The 22,948-nt window shown below is 34.3% G+C and overlaps 1 protein-coding gene across 1 annotated transcript in view; it reads right to left on the minus strand.

The window, feature by feature from the left end:
* LOC106662542 (rho guanine nucleotide exchange factor 10-like) overlaps positions 1–22,948 on the minus strand; it is a 204,313-nt gene that overhangs the window by 175,771 nt on the left and 5,594 nt on the right. The window contains exon 2 of the mRNA XM_014386715.2: positions 6,301–6,350. The gene's annotated coding sequence lies outside the window, so the exon portion shown is untranslated. The remainder of the gene's footprint in view (positions 1–6,300; positions 6,351–22,948) is intronic.

Below are 22,948 nucleotides of genomic sequence, written 5' to 3' on the forward strand. Positions count from 1 at the left end.
TGTGAAAATTACAAAATTTGTAGATTTACAAGATCAGATTTCCTAGATATTTTAATTTATATTAACATCAAAAATAATTCCACAAATGATTGATCTCTAATGCTACAGAGGATGTTTTTATTTCCTGCATTCGTCTAAAAGTTAATAATTTTCAAATTTGTATTTAATTATAATCTGTATATAAAATTGTTATTTTTACAGATATGGGAATCATTACTGTCTATAAAGCAAAAACAACAGAGAAGTTATACAAAGTAGAATAATAAACGAAAATCAGTGAGAAGGTAACAATATGTTTTATTCTTTGAGCATAAATGCAAAAATTGCCTTAACTTTAGAGCAGATAATATAAAACAAAATAAATTATTTATTTCCTCTAAGGAATTAACAATAAATAAATTGATGCTGGGCAGTAAGAAAGTGGAATAAAGACTGTTTTTATATTTTTTGTTGGACATAGTGCTTAATTATTTAATGATTGGTTTATGTAAGCTCAACTTCGAATCCATTAATATGCATATACATGCACGCACATACATATACTTATAATGTATAACATTCACGTAGGGTGTTGGGGTACTCAACATTCATTTATTATTACTACTACTATATGTCATTATTCTTTTATATATATGTAAAGTTTACAAACGGCAGTATATATTACAGAGCAAGAAAGTCGTTCCTCATGTTTTAATATGGTTTAATATTCATTTATAACCTTTACATGTGTGGTGATTAGTGACTGTTAATCGATATTATTTAAAAATCGTGAGATGCGGTCTGGTGTGATGTAGGTTTCAGAAAAACATTTTCTTTATCGTGCCAACGTTTCGATCTTTATTGAGATCATCTTCAGGGTCTGGGATTTACAAACATAGTGTACACTTAACAAATACATTTTGGATGGTGAAAAGTGAATTTATACCATGCAAAATATATTTTTTATATATTCAATCAAAGTATTTCTACTCACTAAAAGTGTTTATCTTCTGTGTAATTGTGCTATTCTTGCGTGGCAAAATAAAAGCATAAAACAGCAAAATCTCACTGGCATTCTCAACACGACACGCAAGGATGGCACAATTACACAGAAGAGTAGAGTGAGTAGAAATACTTTGATTGAATATATAAAAAATTTATTTTGCATTGTATAAATTCACTTTTCCACATCCAAAATGTATTTGTTAAATGTAAACAATGTTTGTAAATCCCAGGCCCTGAAGATGAACTCTTGATGACATCACACCAGACCGCATCTCACGATTTCTAAATAAATATATTGTAATGCTACTGTAGTTGAGTGTCGATGGAGTGGTGCTCATTATTTCAACATCGGCACCATCTGACTACACATTCACACTAATAAATGCATTCACTTAAAATATACACAAAAGAGAATGTAAAACAAGATATCTCAACAAAACAATCTAATTTCTCCTGTTAAGAAAATAGGACCCAAATACTGTCGTGATTCAGTCGCTAGCAGTCCTGAACGCTCTATATATGGAGCCAAAGATTAGTCATCCTTCAATAATGTGGGACACAAGCAACTTTTCTCTGCTTGATGGTACTTGAGGTTGATCTCTCTTCTGGGATTTAGATCCTACGAAGGTCTCTACAGACCATGGAACTTCTTCTCTACCGATCCGACCTAATGTTGCACTCATTTATTTTTGAACATATATTTCAATATCTATAACGTCAAAGGACTGGATGTTTCCTTTTTATATTAATTTATTTAGTTTACTCATTCTAAATATTGGCAACTTAGTTTTTAATTATTCCAGTGAATGTCTTTATGTTTTTCCGTATCGTTGACAATCCTATAATTTGGGTTGTAATTTGAGTAAATAAAACCATCAATTTTTCAAAAGATTTTTATGGTTTTTACAATCGAATTAATTCCATTTTATTTTAAAATCGATCAGTATTTCATGAACGATTATTTGGAGATAGTGAGATGCGGTCTTGTGTTATGTAGGTTTAGAAAAACATTTTCTTTATCATGCCAACGTTTCGATCTTTATTGAGATCATCTTCAGGGCTGTGTTTTCTGTGTAGATGTGTCACGGTGGTGTATCGTATTGAGAGTGTTGAACAACGCACAACCGTGACACATCTACACAGAAAACACACACTTTGAATCCTGAAGATGATCTCAAAAAAGACAGAAACGTTACGACAATAAAGAATACGTTTTTCTAAACCTTCATCACAAGACCGCAACTCACGATATCCAATTCATCATTAATTAACGGTCACTAAATACTACACATACATCATTAACATTTTCTATCGGAATATAAAGTAATTAGTTAAAAGAGCTTTTTCATTGAAAAGTGGAATCGTACGTACAAATTAAAAAGTTTTATTTTAGCGCCTAAATTCGAGCTTTAAATTCGTCGAGAATATGTTATTTATAGAAAAATGAAACAATATTTAACTGCAGGTTCTATTAGGGTAGTATTTAGATTTGCTGGATTCATTTCCTAATTTATGATTTTTATGTTTGCTTTTTATTGTTTTTAAAGGAGTAATGTTCAAGTAACGATTGGATCAAGCATATATAGTAACGTATCGTTTTATCGCTCAGGCAAAAAGACCACCGTGATAAAAATCATATTTATAGCATTAATACCCCATAAAAACGCGCTTGCTGTTTTATATTTAGGCCGTAAATTCCCGTTCGTCTTCTATTTTTCGAAATAATAACCAGAGGTGGCAGTTTAATGGAGGCAAATACACACAACATTCCTGTCACACGGCCGTCCTGTTTTTGTTCAACACCCCGTCACGAAAACTAGTCGCTCCTATGCAAATTGAACGTAATTAAATTCATTTCCCTTTCGAGACCGTCTCGCAGTACCCGCCAGTTGAGGTGATAGAAAGGATTACACAGTGAAAACAATTAGCTTCACACTCGGATGCACTTTCGGCCGTGTTTCGTGTCGAAATTTTGAGCCGTGATTCCTGCGATTAAAATAATACCTCTGTATGCGATTGTTTCCGCTTTTTCCGATACTGGAAACTGTAATTATAATCATTTGTCGGCGTCTGTCTGAAAAAACCAATTAAACTTTTTAAGTACTTGCGTATCTTTACGAACCAGTATAATTTCAGGCGAGGGTCCTTTCAATCTAAAAATTTCAACGATATCCGCAAAAATAAAATTTACACTTGTTATTTTATTATATTCTTTTTATGATATTTGAGGAGTACTGCGGTTGACGTCTATATTGTCAAAATAACGAGAAACGTCAGTGGCACTGCTCGATTCGACGGCTGAAAAACATGCTGCCAATTGCATGAATTCAAACAATGGTTGTATTTCCCAAAAGGACAGAATAAAACAATAATTCGAACCAGTATTACAACCCTTAAAGTCGTTTTTTTAACCCTCCGATGGACGTTTCTTATCTAAAATACCGACATAATTTTAATTAAATTTTCCCGACCATGAAACACAGTCTGCTATCTATCAGACGGTTCTGTTTCGTGATGGTATCACGTTTTAGGGTTATGTTTCGAAACTGTTGCACAATATTTGCGTCCAATTTCGTGCAATGCTTTAATCGAAACCGTGAGAAATGGTGTCTGGCCAAAATTTCCCGAGATCAGAATCAATTTTTTACCGAAGGTTTTACTGCGAATGCCGACCGTGAAGCGATCAAATGAAAGGCAAAGCAAACATAAAAACCTTTGCTATTTTGATGGGAATTAATGCAAGCGTTATAAAGTTAAAATGAATATAAATCAATCTAATCTAGTGAAATTTACGTTAAAGAAAGAGAACATGCCAACACTTCTGAATGGGCGATTTATATTCCAAGGTAAAAGCAAGATGTTCCACGAGCATATCAAGCCCATTAAGCGCAACAGTTTTAAAACATCATCCAACAATTCAACAGAAAGACGAGAAAACTTTTTGTTGTCTTCACGAATATGGGTAGTGATCAGTTTTTGATTCAGCACTTCTTCATTTTTGACAGTGTTTTTTTTTTGTCTTTTGGATCAAGAGGATAATGGAGAAAAATTTCGTCATCTATCACCCTAATCAAAAGAAATGTAAGTATTAATCTTTTACATCTGTTTAATTTTAACAACTTTTCCCTAGAACGATGTGACTTCGAATGAAGTCGCAACTAGCGTGAAAAATCAACAAATTGCATATGCTCATATGTAAGCATTAGATTTCCCCTTGTGGTCTGCGTAGATGATGACCTGTAGTTTGGCTGTTTCCGATCATTTTTGACCTGCCTATACTTATTCATTTGGCCTGTCAGACCCTTTTCACCGACAGAAGAATAATAAGTATATAAATAAGTAAGAATTTATGTAAAAGTAGGAAGTACCACGTACACTATCAATACTCAAGTATGTTACATATGGTGATATAGGAATATCAAATATGATATCAACATATTAACGTAAACCACCTAAACCCCAAGCTATTCAAAACGAACTGATTATTGACTCGAGTTACCTCAGTGAGTGATTTACAATGTAATTCAATAACGATGCTACTGCTTAGAGACGCCCTATCAGTTCCAGGCGACTTGGCTGCTGAGTCCTAGTGACTCAAGTTGTTCAGTTTTGGGCGATTTCAACACGGACGATCAACAGGTGAGCATATTATTTCTGCAAAACATCCTATTTGATACAAATTTACGATTCCTGGATATGCATGAATTTGTAAAAACGCATGAAAGCAAAATCTTTTTGTACCCTTTCTCTTTTGAAGCAATGATATCACAATGATTATAATTATTAATATGTACTTGAATCATGGCGGTCAACAAACAAAAACAGGTATGATGTTTCAGCTATAATTTCACTGAAGAGACTAGTGATTTAAAACATTTTTTAGTACGTCGTGTGTGGATCCGCATCAATGATGCGTTAGTAATAGGTTAGTAATTCCAGTCACAAGTTCTGTTTCTTTCGAGCAGCTACATGTGTACACGGCCTAACTCATGTTCACGAAAACTCTGGATCAAGGTATGGTTTTGAAGAAAAAAAAAGCAAATCCAGTTGTTACTACCAAGTTTTGGCCTATTTTGTAGTCATCATCAAGGCAAAACATTCTTAAATATGTCTACAGAATGATATATTTCAATTGTTTTTACAGGCGATCTCAAATTTCCTTGAAAACCGACTCAGTCCTAACATTGCCTGATCATAATATTCCAATGCTAAAGATAGAGTGAAGGAGCATAATCAAGTACACCATCATCACTTACTCATGTTCGTTAGGTGTTGATGGCGACTAAGAAGCACATCACAAATACTTAATCATCTTCGTTGTGTAGGATGGTAAAGGAGTATGAAGTACACCACCATCACTTACTCATGTTCGTTAGGTGTTGATGGCGACTAAGAAGCACATCACAAATACTTAATCATCTTCGTTTTATAGGATGGTAAAGGAGTATGAAGTACCCCACCATCACTTACTCATGTTCTTTAGGTGTTGTTGGAGGACTATCAAGTACATCACGAAAATTTATTCATATTCGATGTATTGAATGAAGGAGGAGTATGAAGTACACCACCATCACTTACTCATGTTCGTTAGGTGTTGATGGAGACTATAAGTACACCACAAACACTTAATCATCATCGTTGTGTTGGATAATGGAGGAGTATCCAGTACACCATCAACACTTATACATTTTATTCTCATGTACTACATATCAGGTTTTCCATCAAAACCGTCATCAGAATCAGTAGAAATCAAACAGGTATTGAGCACAAAGCGGCGCTTTTTTTTGGAGGAGAAGGAGCCGCGGTTTAATTCAAGCACGTAGGGTACGTATTTGAGGACACCCTGCAAAAAGGACGGAGGTGAAAAAATGAATATTCTTCCTACGTGGATGATACGGTCTACGTTCACGGAATCCTAATGGCACGCCTTTTTTTCTCTCTTCTGGAAGATTCGCCCTTCGATTTATGGCAAATACATCTTCCACGCCAATATCAATCCGAGGATACCTATTCGAAAATTTTATCTACTGCTTTTCTAACGATCAATTTGTATTTTTTTGAAATCCAGTATGCAACGCAATCTATTTCTCAATTTACATTTCAAACAGACACTTGTCATCAAATGACATTTACACAGCGAAATAGCTCGATGTGAACATGAAACGAAAATGAGAAACAGTCGGTAAATTGAATCCCAAATTAAAATGAGCATCGCAAATTGTTTGAAAAAGGTCAACAATTATTAGAAAATGTATTCATTTCGCGATTTCTACGTTGTATCGAAACGATAATGAATATATCGTGAAGAAAACTTACCTTTAATAAGACTGAAGTCAGTTTTACTAGAAGGTCGCGGACGGGAGTACCTGAAAATAGAAAATTAAATATAACGAAATAGCCCAATGGAACCTCGTTTTTTTGTCGATTCAATTGATTTATTTGAATATGAAAAATACTTAAAGCAGCGGGGAATATCTCTCAATGTAATCTTTAACGTTAAGGGTTTAACATAGATGGTAAGATGCCCATTAGTAGCCAATAATTATGGCAATCGACTTTTGATAGTATTGATCCAAGATGTTTTTACATTGATATTTGACAATAGATGACAAAGGGATGGTAACTGAAGTTGGTATTACATGCATTTTATTCAGTTGATGGTAAAGTTTGATTATTGATGTCAAGCTAATACAAATATGGAACATCCATGTTTTTCTGGAGAACTTATACCATGTTTGACCATCGATACTATCAACTAAGAATAATAATCGATATTTGATAGAATAGATACATCGATGAGTTTTGTTGACGTTTGATATGAAGCAGCCTGACTATCGAATTCGACTCGATCGTAAAACCTATTTTTGATAGGATAGATATATCGATGTTTTCAGGTAGGACTTTAACGTTTGACATCGATAATAGCAGTTAAGGATGGTAATCGATATTATAGAATAGATACACCGATGATCTCCCGTAGAAGTGTGATAGTTCATCATTAATATCAAATTGTTCAATACTATCGAACATTGATTATAATGCATGGTGTTTAGTGACCGTTAATGATTATTTGGAAATACTAATATTTCAAGATTATATATTATAATAGTATTTTAAACTTACATTTCCAAAGTTTTTGATAGTGTTGATCATGCGATTTTACTACAGAAATTACAAAAATTAATCGATTTAAAAGATCGAATGGTTAAAGTAAAATTAATAACGCTATTGTCGCATAGTCTTCTAAACTTCTCGAGTTTCACAAGGGTCGCACTTAGGGACTTTTCTTTTTAAAATCTATATAAACGATATCTCCGTTATAACCCTACTTTTCTCATATGATTTAAAAGTATTTTTAAAAATTAATTCTGTTTCCGATTGCTTACAACTTCATTATAAAACTTAATAATTGGTGTTCAACTAACGAAAATGGCTATATAAGAATTTTGGAGTCAAATAAATAAAAAAATATTTTAAAAAACTAACAATATTCTTTCAAATTCTGACAAATGTTCAGATATGACTTTCCATAAAATAAAATATTCTATCAAATTTAACTACGCTTTATCAGACTCGCTCCTAATTTGACGTGAAAAGATTTTGGGGTCATTATTGACAGTCAAATAACGTGTGTGGTGATTAGTGACCGTTAGTCAATGATTATTCGGAGATCGTGAGATACGGTCTGGTGTGACATAGGTTTAAGAAAAACATTTTCTTTATCGTACCAACGTTTCGATCTTTATTGAAATCATCTTCAGGGCTCAAAGTGTTTGTTTTCTGTGTAGATGTGTGATTCTTGTGTATCATGTTGAGAGTGCCCAAGTGTCTGTAGGTATTACGTTGGCGGCATTGAGTTTTAATTGGTGTAATTTTTGTATTAGTGCCTTAATGTTTTTAATGCTAGTAGTCATTTCTATGTTTAAAATGTTTCTTTTGAAATGTCTTTAATGTTCTTGTGCATGTCGTTAATTCTGGTGTTTGATTGTGTTAATGTGGCATTTGTGAGGTTAAAGTTGTTTTTGATGTGAGTAGCGAATACCTTGTGTTGTCTGCATTTCAATAAAAAAACTTTTGATTGATAGCCGATGCAAGTTTCTTCTCATTGTTGGCGATGTCCTTCAGACTAGTCTTTGCTTGGGTTCATATGGGCGCTCTAAACATGACACACAAGAATCACTCAACTACACAGAAAACAAACACTTTGAGCCCTGAAGATGATCTCAATAAAGATCGAAACGTTGGCACGATAAAGAAAATGCTTTTCTAAAACCCACCTCACACGAGGCCGCATCTCACGATCTCCAAATAGTCATTGATTATAATTTTCTATTATCAATATATAGATTGTTTTTTGTTGGAATTCGATGTTAGGCCACTGATACTCCTCAATACTATCGAGCATTAATAATAATGTTTGTTTATTATTATCAATCAATACATAGATATTTCCCTGTTCGATTTCGATGTTTGAACATTGTTTGACGTAAATCAGCCTAATTCTACGGACCATGGAACCTCGTTTGATAATATGAATAACTTCACTAATTTCGTGGTCCGCTTGACCAATTAATATATTACAATTAATTAAGGTTTTTAGTTGAGATAAAAAAGTCAATGGCACGAGCAGGATTCGAACCCACGATCTTCGGCTTGATACGCCGCTGCTCTACGGCTTGAGCTATCGTGACCTCGATCCACTCGGACACTAACTTCCCATCTCAACCGCACCTTTTGAATTTTCCCTCCTTTTTGCCATTTTTCAAGCCGTATCGAACCGAAGATCGTGGGTTCAATTCCCGCTCGTGTTATTGACTTTTTTATCTGAACTAAAAACCTTAATTAATTGTAATATGAATAACCTTTTTTTCATGACTATCGATATCAAGTTGACCGCTACTTTCCAAAGTGAGAGGAAGCCGATTATTAGGATTATTAGAGTTAAATCGATACTGGTAAAGTTGATGTTTGACCATTATTGACAAGTCGCGTCTTGCTATCGAATATGGATGTAATTGTTGTATGATAATATGAATGGCATTTCTTGTTGGCTTGTCAGGAGTCCTCTGCCAGAGAAAATTATACAATGTGATTAAAGTTCATTGTAGACAAATGCAGTTAGACGGCGATTATGGGTAATATCTTACGGATTGAAAATTTTCATTAAAAAGAATTGCGAATCAATTAAAGCAAGTACTTATTTCCAGGTTGATAAATTAAGTTATCTTTGTCTTTGATGAGTTATTAAAAAAGAGAAAAACGGAAGGGATAAAAGCAGTACTTTAAGGGTTTATCGATCAAAAGACAAAACGTACAGTACTGGCGTATAAAATTATAGTGTTATAAACAGTAATTATTGATTTTATTATTATGCATCCTTGGCTAAATTGTAATGTTTCTAATAAACGAGAAATGGATGGCAGAGGAGAGAATAGGAAGCAGATGTAATGTAATATTCCTGGCTGCCCCGTGATAAAGACACCTCGTTTCTTCTGTGGGCCGCTTTTCCCAGCCGTTATCTTCATTCAGAAGCGTTTCTCCCGACATCATCAGTTTAAGACCCGTGAGCCTGCGTTTCTCATTGTTGAACGCTCAGAGAGAAATTATAATAATGGGAGAATGATAGGGATCGGGTGTCAGCTTCGGTGTCCTTTGACAGCATTAAACCGTCGGGAAATTCGATCTGAGCAGTTTCTTCAGTTCGTTAGCGTTTTTATTTTCTAAACGGTTTTTAACGTAGTGTAAGACAAACTGCGTACAACGTATTATTTCCATTTTTTCTGAGAAAATAATGGAAAATTAAGGAAGCGAAACGTTCACTGGGTTCACGCCGTTAATCCTACCATTAGATGTCCAACACGCAATGGTAATTATATTGATGACACGCATTCAGAAAGAAATTCCTTAACTTGTTTTATTTTACTATTATTTATGTCTTATTTTTTTAAGTTAAAACAGTTGTTTTTAAATTGAAGACCCATCCTTTTTCTTTCAAAAAATTAAGTCATCGGAGCTTAAAGGGCAAGTTCCAGGTCAAGAGAGGATATTTTATAGGCATGCGCCATCTGAATTTTTACATCGTATGTTGTCAGTTGTTTGTAAATTGTAATTTTTTTTATTCCATGTATGAATTTCACTGAACACTCCATCCATATATATTCTTTGTGTAAGCAAGGTAATACTTACTAAACGAACATGTGATAGCAGTATTAATTTACTTTATGTATTCCAGTATGCCTGTAGTTTAATTTTCAGTTTTTCTTTTTCTACGATTTCGGAAGACAGATTTTAATAATATTTTCCCCCGAGTGTATTTGAACTAATAGTTTATATGCGACAAGAGCGTAAAGCTGGGAACACACTTACCCGATGCTACGCCATGCGACGCTACACGACGCCATGTCACGTTTTGGTGGGGTGTGCACATCTATCCGACGCAAGCACACGTCGCGTACAGTACACAGCGTTTATCACAATAATCACTATCACAAACGCAACGCATCTTTTGTTCTTAACGCACTATTTTGAGCACAACCTTGTAATAAATTGTTAGTTAAATTTTATGAGCACAACCATCTAATAAATTGTTTGTTAAACTTAATTGTTTTAAATAAAGTTTCTCCTAACCATCATAATTAAACAATGTTTATAAAAACTTATGCATTTTTGATCTCGTTTAATTTGGTTTACATTAAAATAACATGTTGTAATTAATATAACGACAAAATTACATGTACTTAGTTTGAAATAAACTACAAAAAATATGAGTGACCTGTTCTGATGCTACCCGACATTACAAAATGGTGTAATTTTACGAGCAAAACTATGAAATAAATTGTTAATTAAATTTTTTGAGCAAAACCTTCTTATAAATTCTTCCAATTTTAGTATATGTACCGCCGAAGCGAGTGCAATAAATTGTCAGTTAAATTCATTATATCAAAAAATCGTATTCCGGTGTTTTGATTAATTTTGTATCAAACCATTAAAATTAATTTTTAATCACAGTTAATTTGGTTTATATTAAAACAAGTATGTTGTAATTGATATAACGACAATAATACATTTAGTTTGAATAAAAATATGAGTGTCCGGTTCTTTTGTCTTCGACTGTACTCGATGCGACCCGACGAAAATCTGGACAGTGAGGATCGCAGAGCGTCGGGTAGGTTAGCGTGGCATAGCATCGGGTAGATGTGCACGGGGGTAATGCAACCTTATGGAAAATCGGAGTTGGATTTGCGTCGGGTAGCATCGGGTAGCGTCGCATGGCGTAGCGTCGGGTAAGTGTGTTTCTGGTTTAAGGCTGTTCGATTTCAGGGCGTCGCCGTTGCTGGATTCGAACCCACGTCCTATAGCTTAGAGTGATGAATCGCTTTGAGTCGACAGACATTTATGTTTATACACAATAGAGGGACAGATTTATAAATTGTTCAACAACTAGAAAATGTAATTATAACTCAAGCTATACAACAAAAAGGCAAATAATTAAAAACACCTAGAACCTTATAGAAAAAGTTTATGTGTATATATACTTAAAAAAACTATTTCTAGCTTCATTTAAGTAATCTCGGATTAAGAAAAGGATCAGAGGATTATCTCGCGAAAAGGAAAGCGTGGGATAGACTAGGTTAGCCCTGATTATCACCTTGGCTGTACAAACTATCACATAAAAAAAATTTAATATTTAATTCATGCTTTGAGAATATTAGCGTAAAACATATTGACATTATGATGACAGAGAAAATAATCAATTTTTTGTCTATTGTCCTAATAGTCAAATTAGGGTTCCTATCAATCTGAACCGCGCTAATCCCACTGTCCATCTAATCTAATCCGAATACATAACGGCCAGCAGAGAATTTGCAACACACACACAGGCGTAGATTTTCGAAGGGCAATAGGAGAGGGGAGAGACGAATATGTTGGAGAATCGATTATTCGCCAGGATTGGCTTTTTTCCCGAATCCTATCACAACGGATTCGGAACAAGTAATCCAGGTCTTCACATTTCAAAACAACGATTATTAATTAAAATCGAGAACGAAGGTATCTAACCCGAAGCCAGACACTCCCCCTACAAAGCTCGCTCATCACTCCATATTGTCTAAACTCTAAACTGTAATTGATTCGTGAACAACTGACCAGTGTCACTCCAATCGACTCAACCACTGACTGACGGCTACCCTTCTGTAGCACCGGCTATCTGTAAACGGTTTGTCACTGTTGTCATCTTCAGTGTTGAGTTTTATACAAAATTATTATTAAAAACTAACTAGAGAAAAAGAGCGAGGATGGCTCGGAAAAGTCGGAAAAGACTTGAAAATCCTTCGCCTCTCTTTTCAAAACTTCCAGGTTATTTCACACCTGTAAATAACACCTGATCAAGCTGGATTTTTCATAACTGTTTTACTGCTTGATAACACACAAGAGAACAAAGTTCCCGATTAGAGGTAGTTCGAAATACTGGGACTCAATTCTATTTATTTTTAATATTTGCTATCGAAGCTATGTTTAACAACACATTTTAAAATTATTAATTAAATTTTGAAAAATAACTATAAAAAATTATTTGGGAAGGGGTAAGAGAAAATTTTGAAAAAGTGTGTTATACATTATCCATTAAGCTGAAGGTTACTTCAAGTAGATTTTTCAACTTTTTGATTATTAAACATAAGATTTAATTGGAATTTAAAAAATGTTACGAGACTACAAGCATTCCTTGTTTTTCAAATTGTTTTATTAATAGACAGCAACGATGTAATTTAAGCCAAGGGTAACAGTGGGTTGAGAAAATTAATTTTAGATTGAATAGTTCATAATATAAGGGATGTAGCACACCATAATTTTAGGGTCGTTTAACGTGAGGGCGTGAAATAACGCTTTTGAAAAAGAAAAAAACGACCATCGTTAAAAACCAAACCGTACCCAAAAGGCACCCTTTTTACATTCGTTTAATTTACAAATGGATTTTCAATTTTTCGTGGATAGTTTCTCGATGGGCGGCCCTCGTGTTGTTAACGGCCGAAACGAGGCCGACAGGTTTTTAAAGCAGAGGATGGATCAGGTATAGCACTTGGGGGCCCATGGAAATATTTCTACCCCAAGGCTCGTCTGAATTCCTCCGAGGCGCCTGAGAGAGGATTTTACGCACGCTTGCCTTCATTCGTGTGTTGTAGAGCAAGTTATTTGAGCATTGAGTTGTTCTTAGAAGAAAGACCTGTGCGAGAACGAGGTCCGGTCTCAAAAAAAAGAACAACAGATAAAACAAGCTGCGGCGAAAACCGAAATACACACCAAAAATTTCGAACTACTTTATTTAAAATTAAACGTATCGATTCAATTCTAATCCTACAAAAACATATACAACTACACATTTAAGTATAGATCGAGGCAATTTAAATACTTATACATTTATACTTTGGAGATTTTGAAAAGCGCTATCCGGTACAAAAACGAAAATCTACTCTGAAACTGCCAATACTGGCAGAATGTTTCCAGTTTCCGACCAGCCTAAATATATATAACAAAAGTTAAACTAAATATNATTGGGAAGTTGGTGGTCAAGTGGTAGAGCAGCGGCGTATCAAGCCGAAGATCGTGGGTTCGAATCCCGCTCGTGCCATTGACTTTTTTTCATCTCAACTAAAAACCTTAATTAATTGTAATATATTAATTGGTCAAGGGGACCACGAAATTAGTGAATATATAACAATAGTTCAACTAAATATATATATGTTCGTATGTGTGATAATGATTAAATCGAAAAGTACTGAACCGATTTCGATTAAACTTTCACACTTTGTTTGCATTAGTGCCGGGCGGGTTTAGAGAATATAAACCGAGCGCATAAATAATGAGTTTCAGGATATACAAAAAATAAGATTTTGTAGCGTCCATTTTCACTTTTGTCAGCCTTAGCCTCCCGGTATGATACACGTTTCTCGCGTCTTTCCAATTCCGATTTGGGAGCGCTAACAGTCAATAGAATATTACTGAATTAACACCAATTACTGAATCGGTTATAGTTGCAAAACTGCTGATAGAATATAGCCACAAAAACTACAGAATTGGTGTGCTGATGAACAACTGTAAAGTTCACCGTTGTATCTTTACTATAAGCAGCAGTAGTGTAGGTAGGAAAACGAATTACTGGCATTTGGCATGAGTGACGATTGTTCCATACGCGAAACCATCAGAATTGAAAAAAGTGCTCCAAGCGATAAAGATTTATTTAGTTTATGAAGATAAAGACTACAGAAAGACATAATATTTCATATGTAAATATCTAATATGATGATTAAATACAATCATTAATCATTAATAACAAACATTCAATTGTGTCCATTTAATTTATATACAGGGTGAGTCAATTTTCGGTGCACCATAGGAAAATCAACGTTGGTGCGTCTAATTATGACTCGGCATATTTCATTTTGTTAGTCTCGTACCAAAAAATAGGCGTGTCACTTTTCAACGCACCATTCGTTACAAATTAGTTTTAGTAGGTTGGAAGGAAAAGAAACAAAACCAATATTATTAAAACATTATTTAAACACGATGTAAAACTTTAAAAAAAATTCTTCACAAATTAATTTGATTAAGGTTTAAGAGCATTATTTCTGGTAAAATAAAAAAAATTAAATAAATGTAACAATCTCCTTTGTTAGCAAACCAAAAATGTTCAAAATTATAATAATTGTTCGAACAGACCTCCATTTGCTGCAACACAGTAGCCTAGTCTGATTTTCCAGGTTGATTTTCCAATGGTGCGACAAAAAATGACTCACCCTGTATATGCTCCTATCTAGTAATAGCAATTTGTATATTCAAAATAATAAGGGTATTCACGATGTCTGTAAGATTTTAACTCGTGTAAACTCGAATAGAATAATGTCCAGTAAGATCGTGAACGTTAAAGGTTAATTTTTCCGCAGTACTGCGCTTGCGTTTGGAAGAACAAAAAAGAGCTATAGCTTGAAGGCTTGTTGTTGTTTGTTTTGTGTTTAATTGTAAGGTGCCAGAAATTAATTTAAAAAAAGAAAATTAACCAACTCTTTTATTCAAAATGCTATCTATGCTCTCGAAAAGGACTTACAAACGACAGGCTTCAATTTGCGCCGCCATACCTAACTTGTATCCTAACATCCAACAGCCTACAACTTTATAGGATAGGGGATGTATCTATTATGAATGGCAGTATGAGGACAGGTCAGAAATTAACAAAAGAAATGTATTGGTCTGATTTAATCAATGCATACTTAAGAATAAAAATTCGTGTAAAGAAAAAACAGCTGTTAAATTCATGGCTGCCATGTTGCTACCTACGCCCTAACGGATAGCAATGTGACTACATTTTCGACTAACATCTAACGTGTGGTGATTAGTGACTGTTAATGGATAATTATTCAGAAATCGTGAGATGCGGTCTGGTGTGATGTAGGTTTCTGAAAAACATTTTCTTTATCGTGCCAACATTTCGATCTTTATTGAGATCATCTTCAGGGCCTGGGCCTTAGATCTACAATTCTAAGTAATTAGAAATACTTTGATTGAATTGGAAAATAAAAAAATATATTTTGCATTGTATAAATTCACTTTTTCACATCCTAAATGTATTTGTTAAATGTAAACAATGTTTGTAAATCCCAGGCCCTGAAGATGATCTCAATAAAGATCAAAATTTTGGCACGATAAAGAAAATGTTTTTTTGAAACCTACATCACACCAGACGGCATCTCACGATTTCTGAATAACTAACATCTAACACTGGCCCTGGCCTGTTAGATTGAGCAATGTTAATTAGCCGATTCTTACATGTCTACGTCATCATTTTTCTCGATCTAACAGGACCTAACAGAGTCGTGAAAACCTCTAAACCTCTAATGTGTTAAATAACACTTTTTATTATCCCCATGATCAACGCCGGTTTATAAGCAGTGATATATAAAAATGGGTCCGTTGTCGTGAAATTGGCAAATGGAGATTTGCTAAATTGGCCGATTTTGAAACTTGTGGACATGTGTTGATCAGAAATATTTCGCCCAGACGTCCTTTCGCCCGACAGTGTATGAATAAAGTGAAAGATAACTCGGGCTAACTCGATTAATTTATTTACACTTCGATCCTTCTCTTTCGTTCTGTTTTCAGCTTATAAAATGTAATATTTTTTACATTTAGATATGTGAACAAATCTTATCTCTTATTTTGCATTTGTAACAAAGCAGTATGTTTTCAAAGAAATCCCCAAGGATCATTTGAAGTGCAACCGTCGCTGGAAAACGATATCACGGTGGGAAAAATTCGATACGCTTTCTGCGTTTGCCCCACAAGAAAAAATGCCAAGAGCCGAGTTTTCGCTTTCCATATGGATCAGATAATTCTTTATATTAATTTTTTATAAGTGTAAATCTACCAAATAGGAAGGTAGATATTCTTATATCATCTCATAAATACCTATCATTCCTTAAAACCCTTTCCTTAAAAATTCTTCGACAAATATAGATTTCAAGTACTGGTTCTTATTTTATTTAGTGTCCTTGTTTTAATTCGACTGTGGGAAAATTCCGACCTGAAAATAAAAGGTTATCGCATTCACAAGCAATCCGCTTAAGGAAACGGTGCGACACTGTCACTCTCCCAAGAAAGGACGGTTCGGTAATATTCGTTCCTCGAAATGAAAACCCTTTACAGTGCTAAATTATTTGATTCAAGGCGACAAAATATACTAACGTGCCAAAATACCTTCTGGGACCGCGTACAATAAGTAAATTTCATATGATTTCATAAAAATTAATTACAATTAATTAAGGTTTTTAGTTGAGATGAAAAAAGTTAATGGCACGAGCGGGATTCGAACCCACGATCTTCGGCTTCTTGAAAAATGGCAAAAAGGAGAGAAAATTCATAAGGTGGGGTTGAGATAGGAAGTTGATGTCCGAGTGGATGGAGGTCATGAAAGCTCAAGTGGTAGAGCAGCGGGGTATCTAGCCGAAGATCGTGGGTTCGAATCCCGCTCGTGCCATTAACTTTTTTTCATCTCAACTAAAAACCTTAATTAATTGTAATATATTAATTGGTCAAGCGGACCACGAAATTAGTGAATAAAAATTAATTTTTGAAAAACGTTTTTCCAAAGTATCATTATTTAAATTTTGTTGTTTCCTTTCAAAATGAATTTTTTACTAGAATTTAGGCTTTAAAAAACTTGGGGTGAAAATTGATAAATAAAATTGAACTTTACTTTTTTTCTAAAGTAGAATTTCATTATAAACAGTTGTTATATCACTCTTTCTGGAGAATTCGAATTTTATTATTTGCCTTTTGTAACGATAAAAACGGATTGAGAAAATTATTAAACATAGTGAGGTTGAGTAAATTTATTTAATCTTAATCTTGCAAAGATAAAACGAGAACCGAATAAACTCGTAAAAACGGCGGAAGCGTTTATCTCCTTGAGTCCATGTACAGGATTCCACCTCAAATTATCTTTTTATAAATTTTGAATTGATAATCGACTATAATGATTGATAAGGAAAGTGGAATTTGAAATAGTGAAAACTAATAATTAATTGATAAAATCAATATTGAAGTTAAGAGTATCTTTTCCTCTGCGGTATCTTTTCACATGGTGCGAAAAACACCAGAAACTTATTTTCCTAAGGCATTTCTTTTTTCCTTGGATTCGGGGTTGAAATAAATCAAGTTGAGATGCTAAGAGCTTTGATAAATCTGCAAAGATTCTAAAATTGGGTAGATCCAATTAAAGGGTTTCAGTATTTTCCCCTTTTTATTTTAGCTTTTAACGACCCAGATAACACAGTTTCTCAGTCGGTCCGGGAAAGAAATATGTATTACAAGGAGAAGTTCTAAGTAAAAAGTACACTCTGAGAGGGTTCTTTGCTTTCTCTACCTGAATCTTTACAAATGCCAAGGGCCTTACGCGGGCTGCAATTTATTTTTTGAAAACAAAGGTGCTGATACTTCGTTAACATTTTATCAATCAACATTATTCTCCCATTGTATTTCCCTACTTAATGACTATACTCAGAAATGAGGTCACAGGGCATTTTCAGCATGATAATTTTAGGGATGGGATCTGTTAGGGAAGCCTATGTACCTCGAGGTCAAAGGATACTTCTGCAGTATAAAAGAAAAAGAGAATTGGTCCCAGCACACTGCCTGGAGGTACTCCCGCACTAAATAAGTAGAAGTCGGAAAAATCTTATCCTTGACGGATCCGAAAAAAATGATTAAGTAGAGAATATTTGGAAGGACACAATTTAATTTGTACAGAAGACCTAAATTTATCAACTATAATCATATCACAGTATTTTCTTTAAAGTAATGTTTTTTGTATTTTGACACCCTTTTAGTATTGTTATATGAAATTCACTGTCATAAAAAGTACGTACAAAATAGATATAATTTCACTATACTTCAAATTTAGATTTTTTTAAATTAAACCATGTGAAGCATTTAACAAAAGAAAATTATTATTACATTATAAAATATAATAATTTTCAATTTATTCAAGGATTTGGGTAGAGAAAGTTGGATTAATTTATATATCAGATAATAGAGTAGGATTTAGCGCACTTAGCCAATTGACCTTTTTAGGCTTTCGATTTTATTTATTGCTTATCTTCTCATTAATTTTTATATTTCTATTATTCAATTTCTTTTGTGATATTTGCCGTTTGTATGTTTAAATTATTCAATATGACCACTTCTTAAGCTCGTCCGTGCCCAAAAAACGTCCATTGTTGAGAAACCTAGTTATAAATTCATATTTGATCGGTGACTCGTCAAAAATTATCGCTGCGATGCCCTACATTAAAAGATATTCACAAAGATTTAAAGCCTTGGTATTAGCATGAGAACAATGGGAGGATTGCATATCAGAAATTTCTCAATCACGAAAAGACAAAAACCTGGCGTCAGATCTGGAAGATGTCAGAAGGACAACCATAAAACCAGACGGTTTATGGTGATTATATTTTACTTTATCCCGTTATCCTAATAGATAAAATAAGGACGGTTCCCAGTAAAAAATAAATAAATAAACTAAAGTTGGTTTATTTAAACTTTTGAAATTCAATTTTTTCAAAGCTTTATATTTAAAATTACAATCTCAGTCTTGCCAATTTATAAAACCGAGACAAACTTATAAAGAACAGAGTCGATATTTTACTTAATGGCACTGTTTTAATTAATAAAAGGGAAAATTTTTAAAACGTATATTTAAAACTCAGCTTATGTCATTGTAAAAATTATACCAAAGCCAATAAACCTAATTTACCTCAAATTTATCGCTCGATAGCCTAGAATCTATGCTACTAAAACTCCTCGAGAAGATTATTTTGAAAAGATCCCTTGCCATCCTAGAAAAAACATACCATCTCACTAGTTTGCCTTCCATAAACAGCACTCCACACCCAGCAATACCACCTTTGATAGGGTCTGGCATCCTTGTTTGCTATGGAAGCTCAAGAACATCTTTCCCTTTATTTACTTCCTCATATACCGATTGTACGTAACTGACCGCTTCTTTCAGGCCAGCCAGAGAACACCTGCTCTGCCTACTATCCTGTTAATGCCGGAGTCTCTCAGGGTAGTATTTTTGGTATCATCCTTCATCATACTGCTGACCTCCCCACCCACCCCGGCACATCCATTCACACTTTTGTGCTTGATACGGCTAGTTATCCTCCAATAAAGATCTGTCCTCTCACATCGTTTCTTACATGCTCACCTAATCAAACTAGAACCTTGGCTAAAGAAAGCAGCGTGTACAAATAAATGTAAAGAAACCCGATATATAACTTATACCCTCCGACTGGGTGCCACCACTTTACTTCCTATTGTTAATCACTTCCGCTACCTCGGACTGTATATCGACCAAGATTTAGATTACACATACAAGACTAAAAAAGCAGGAACTGATTAGACTTTATAAAACAGACTCACGACTCCTTCACAAACGATCAAAACTGACGGTTTACAACGAACGAATAATATACGGCAATTTACTTAAACCCATTTGGACAAAGCGTTGAACTGTGGGGTTCACACAAATATTCCAACTATCATCGCATCCAGATTCGAAATTCTCCGAAAAATAGTGAACGCGTATATAGTCACACAATCCACAATGACCTTAAAATTACTTTTGTGAAAGATGCCATAAAATCCCACAACTCCCTTTCGTTCCACCCCAATCCCTTAGTTTTAAACTTCCCGAATTATCCTAAATAATCCCCCTAGGAGATTAAAACGGCAATTGCCTCGCGACCTGTTGGGCGCAGGTAGACCATACTAGAAGTGTAATCACTGGGTAATTCTTCGCACCCTAGTGTCAAATTTTGTTTAATTTTATTGCGCCAGATTTTGTTTTATTTTATTATATAATGTGTATATATCAGCAATTTTACTTGTAGTATAAAAATAAATATAGTTGTTAAAAAAAATAGTATACTATTTGGAGATCGCCTGGTGTGTTCGTTTTAGAAAAACATTTTCTTTATCGTGCCAACGTTTCGATCTTTATTGCGATCATCTTCAGGGCCTGGGATTTATAAACATTGTTTAAATTTTACAAGTAGGATGTGGAAAAAAATGAATTTGTACAATGCTAGAAATTTTAAATTCAGTCAAAGTATTTATACTTACTCAAAATGTTTGTTTTCTGGGTAATTGTGTCATGCTTCTGTGTCGTGTTGAGAGTGCCAGTGAGATATTGATATTTCATGTTTACATACATTCGATTTTGAAGGGGTGGGGAAGGAAGTCGGGATAGAAAAAAATTTATATGAGGAGTCGGCTTCTTTGAGGTGAAAGGAGCCGACAATGCGAAAAAATGGGTAATGGTTCGGCCTGATTATCCTTTCAGGATTATATAGACGGGGATAATTAGGGAATGGAAATCTAAATTATTGAAAAATTAGACTATCTAGAAATGTTTGATGTGTGGAATGTAATGATTGTTTTATATGTTATATGTTTCGTGTGATGTAATGATAATATATGTATGTTATCGATATTGAATTTGATTAATTATATTAGCGTAGCTGCGACTGAGTTTACATGTGTCTATTCTGTAATTGATGCTATGTTCATCCCTGTTGATGTAAACCATTTCTAAAAAGTTACGTTTATTTTTTTTCGTTATGTGTGTAACATTTTTGTATTGTTGAAGTCGAAATTGTGTTGGTGTTCAAACTGGTGGGTAGCAAGTGCTATAGGATTTTGTTTGAGTTTTTTGCAATCATAGGTATGCTGCTTTACTCTCTTATCCAGATTGGGATGTAATACCGATGTAGGGGGAGTCGGTGGCCGCAACGGTTTAGGCGTTGACACGGCTCTCATCACTGTAAGGTAAAGGTCCCGGGTTCGAATACTGCTGTTCGGCCTTGCATTCATACTTACAAATGGGCTTTTTTCAAAAACACCGGCACCCTGAGGGTTTATATGACCTCTGCAGTTGTGAACCCTCGTCAAAAAAATGGAAGTTGCCGGACAATTTAAACAATTGATTTTGTAAATTACGTCAGATTTATTTCTTACTGGTGTGGGATCTTTAATTTTGGACAAAAGTCTGAATTATTTTATAGTTATCGTAAGAAAGAAATATGTTTAATTTATGTGATACGCCGTGAATGAACGGCATGGAAATGTATGTTGGTTTGTCTGTATTTGATAGATTTGATGTAGAGTTACTAGTAAAAGTGGATGGTGTTAGAGTTGAGTTGTAATTGTTGATTATTCTGTTGATTATGTGTTTAGGGTAGTCATTGTTATGGAGGATATGTTTCTATATTATATTTATGTCCTTGTGGTGAAATGATTCATGGCTTAGGGTAATAATTCAGTGAAGTAGCCCTTTGTCCGTATTTATTATTGTATGAGGAGGATGGTGAGATGTAAAGTTGAGGTAGCGATCTGTGTTTCTTGGTTTTTGATACCAATCTGTGATTATCGTTGTTTTATTACGAGTGTAACTAAACACCACACATAGTTTATTTAAGAAAAATTAAACCCTGAATTCTTCTAGCAGCTTCGAAAGTGACGAAAGTAAAAGGTTAAATCATTGAACAACTAGTTTTCCAAGGTGAAATGATTTTAATAAATTAAAAAATATATATATTTTTATATTTCTATCGTGCATTTCTTATATTTGACGATTGAAAATTAAAAACCTAAAAAGATTTTATTTCATTTACTGATATCTACAACTGTATATGAATTATACACAACCAACGGATTGAATATAATTTTGACTATTAATTAAGGTTTTTAGTAGGGATAAAAAAGTCAATGGCAAGAGCAGGATTCGAACCCACGATCTTCGGCTTGATACGCTGCTGCTCTACCACTTGAGCTATCGTGACCTCGATCCACTCGGACACCAACTTCCCATCTCCACCCCACCTTTTGAATTTTCCCTCCTTTTTGCCATTTTTCAAATGTCGTGTAATCGGATTGGATTCTCGGCGACAAATGAATGGCCACGGAGAGATTTAGTGAAGTGTAGTTCATTCTAAATCATTAAATTCACTAATTTCGTGGTCCGCTCTACCAATTAATATATTTAAATTAATTAAGGTTTTTAGTCGAGATAAAAAAGTCAATGGCACGAGCGGGATCGAACCCACGATCTTTGGTACGCCGCTGCTCTACCACTTGAGCTATCGTGACCTCGATCCACTCGGACACCAACTTCCCATCTCAAAGGGGGGAGGCTAAAGCTGACAAATGTGAACATGGACGCCACAAAATCTTATTTTTTGTATATCCTGAAACTCATTATTTATGCGCTCGGTTTATATTCTCTAAACCCGCCCGGCACTAATGCAAACAAAGTGTGAAAGTTTAATCGAAATCGGTTCAGTACTTTTCGATTTAATCATTATCACACATACGAACATATATATATTTAGTTGAACTATTGTTATATATTCACTAA

This window comes from Cimex lectularius, unplaced genomic scaffold (genome assembly GCF_000648675.2).
Source record: "Cimex lectularius strain Harlan isolate CLEC.00 unplaced genomic scaffold, Clec_2.1 scaffold30, whole genome shotgun sequence".
Taxonomy (NCBI): Eukaryota; Metazoa; Arthropoda; class Insecta; order Hemiptera; family Cimicidae; genus Cimex; species Cimex lectularius.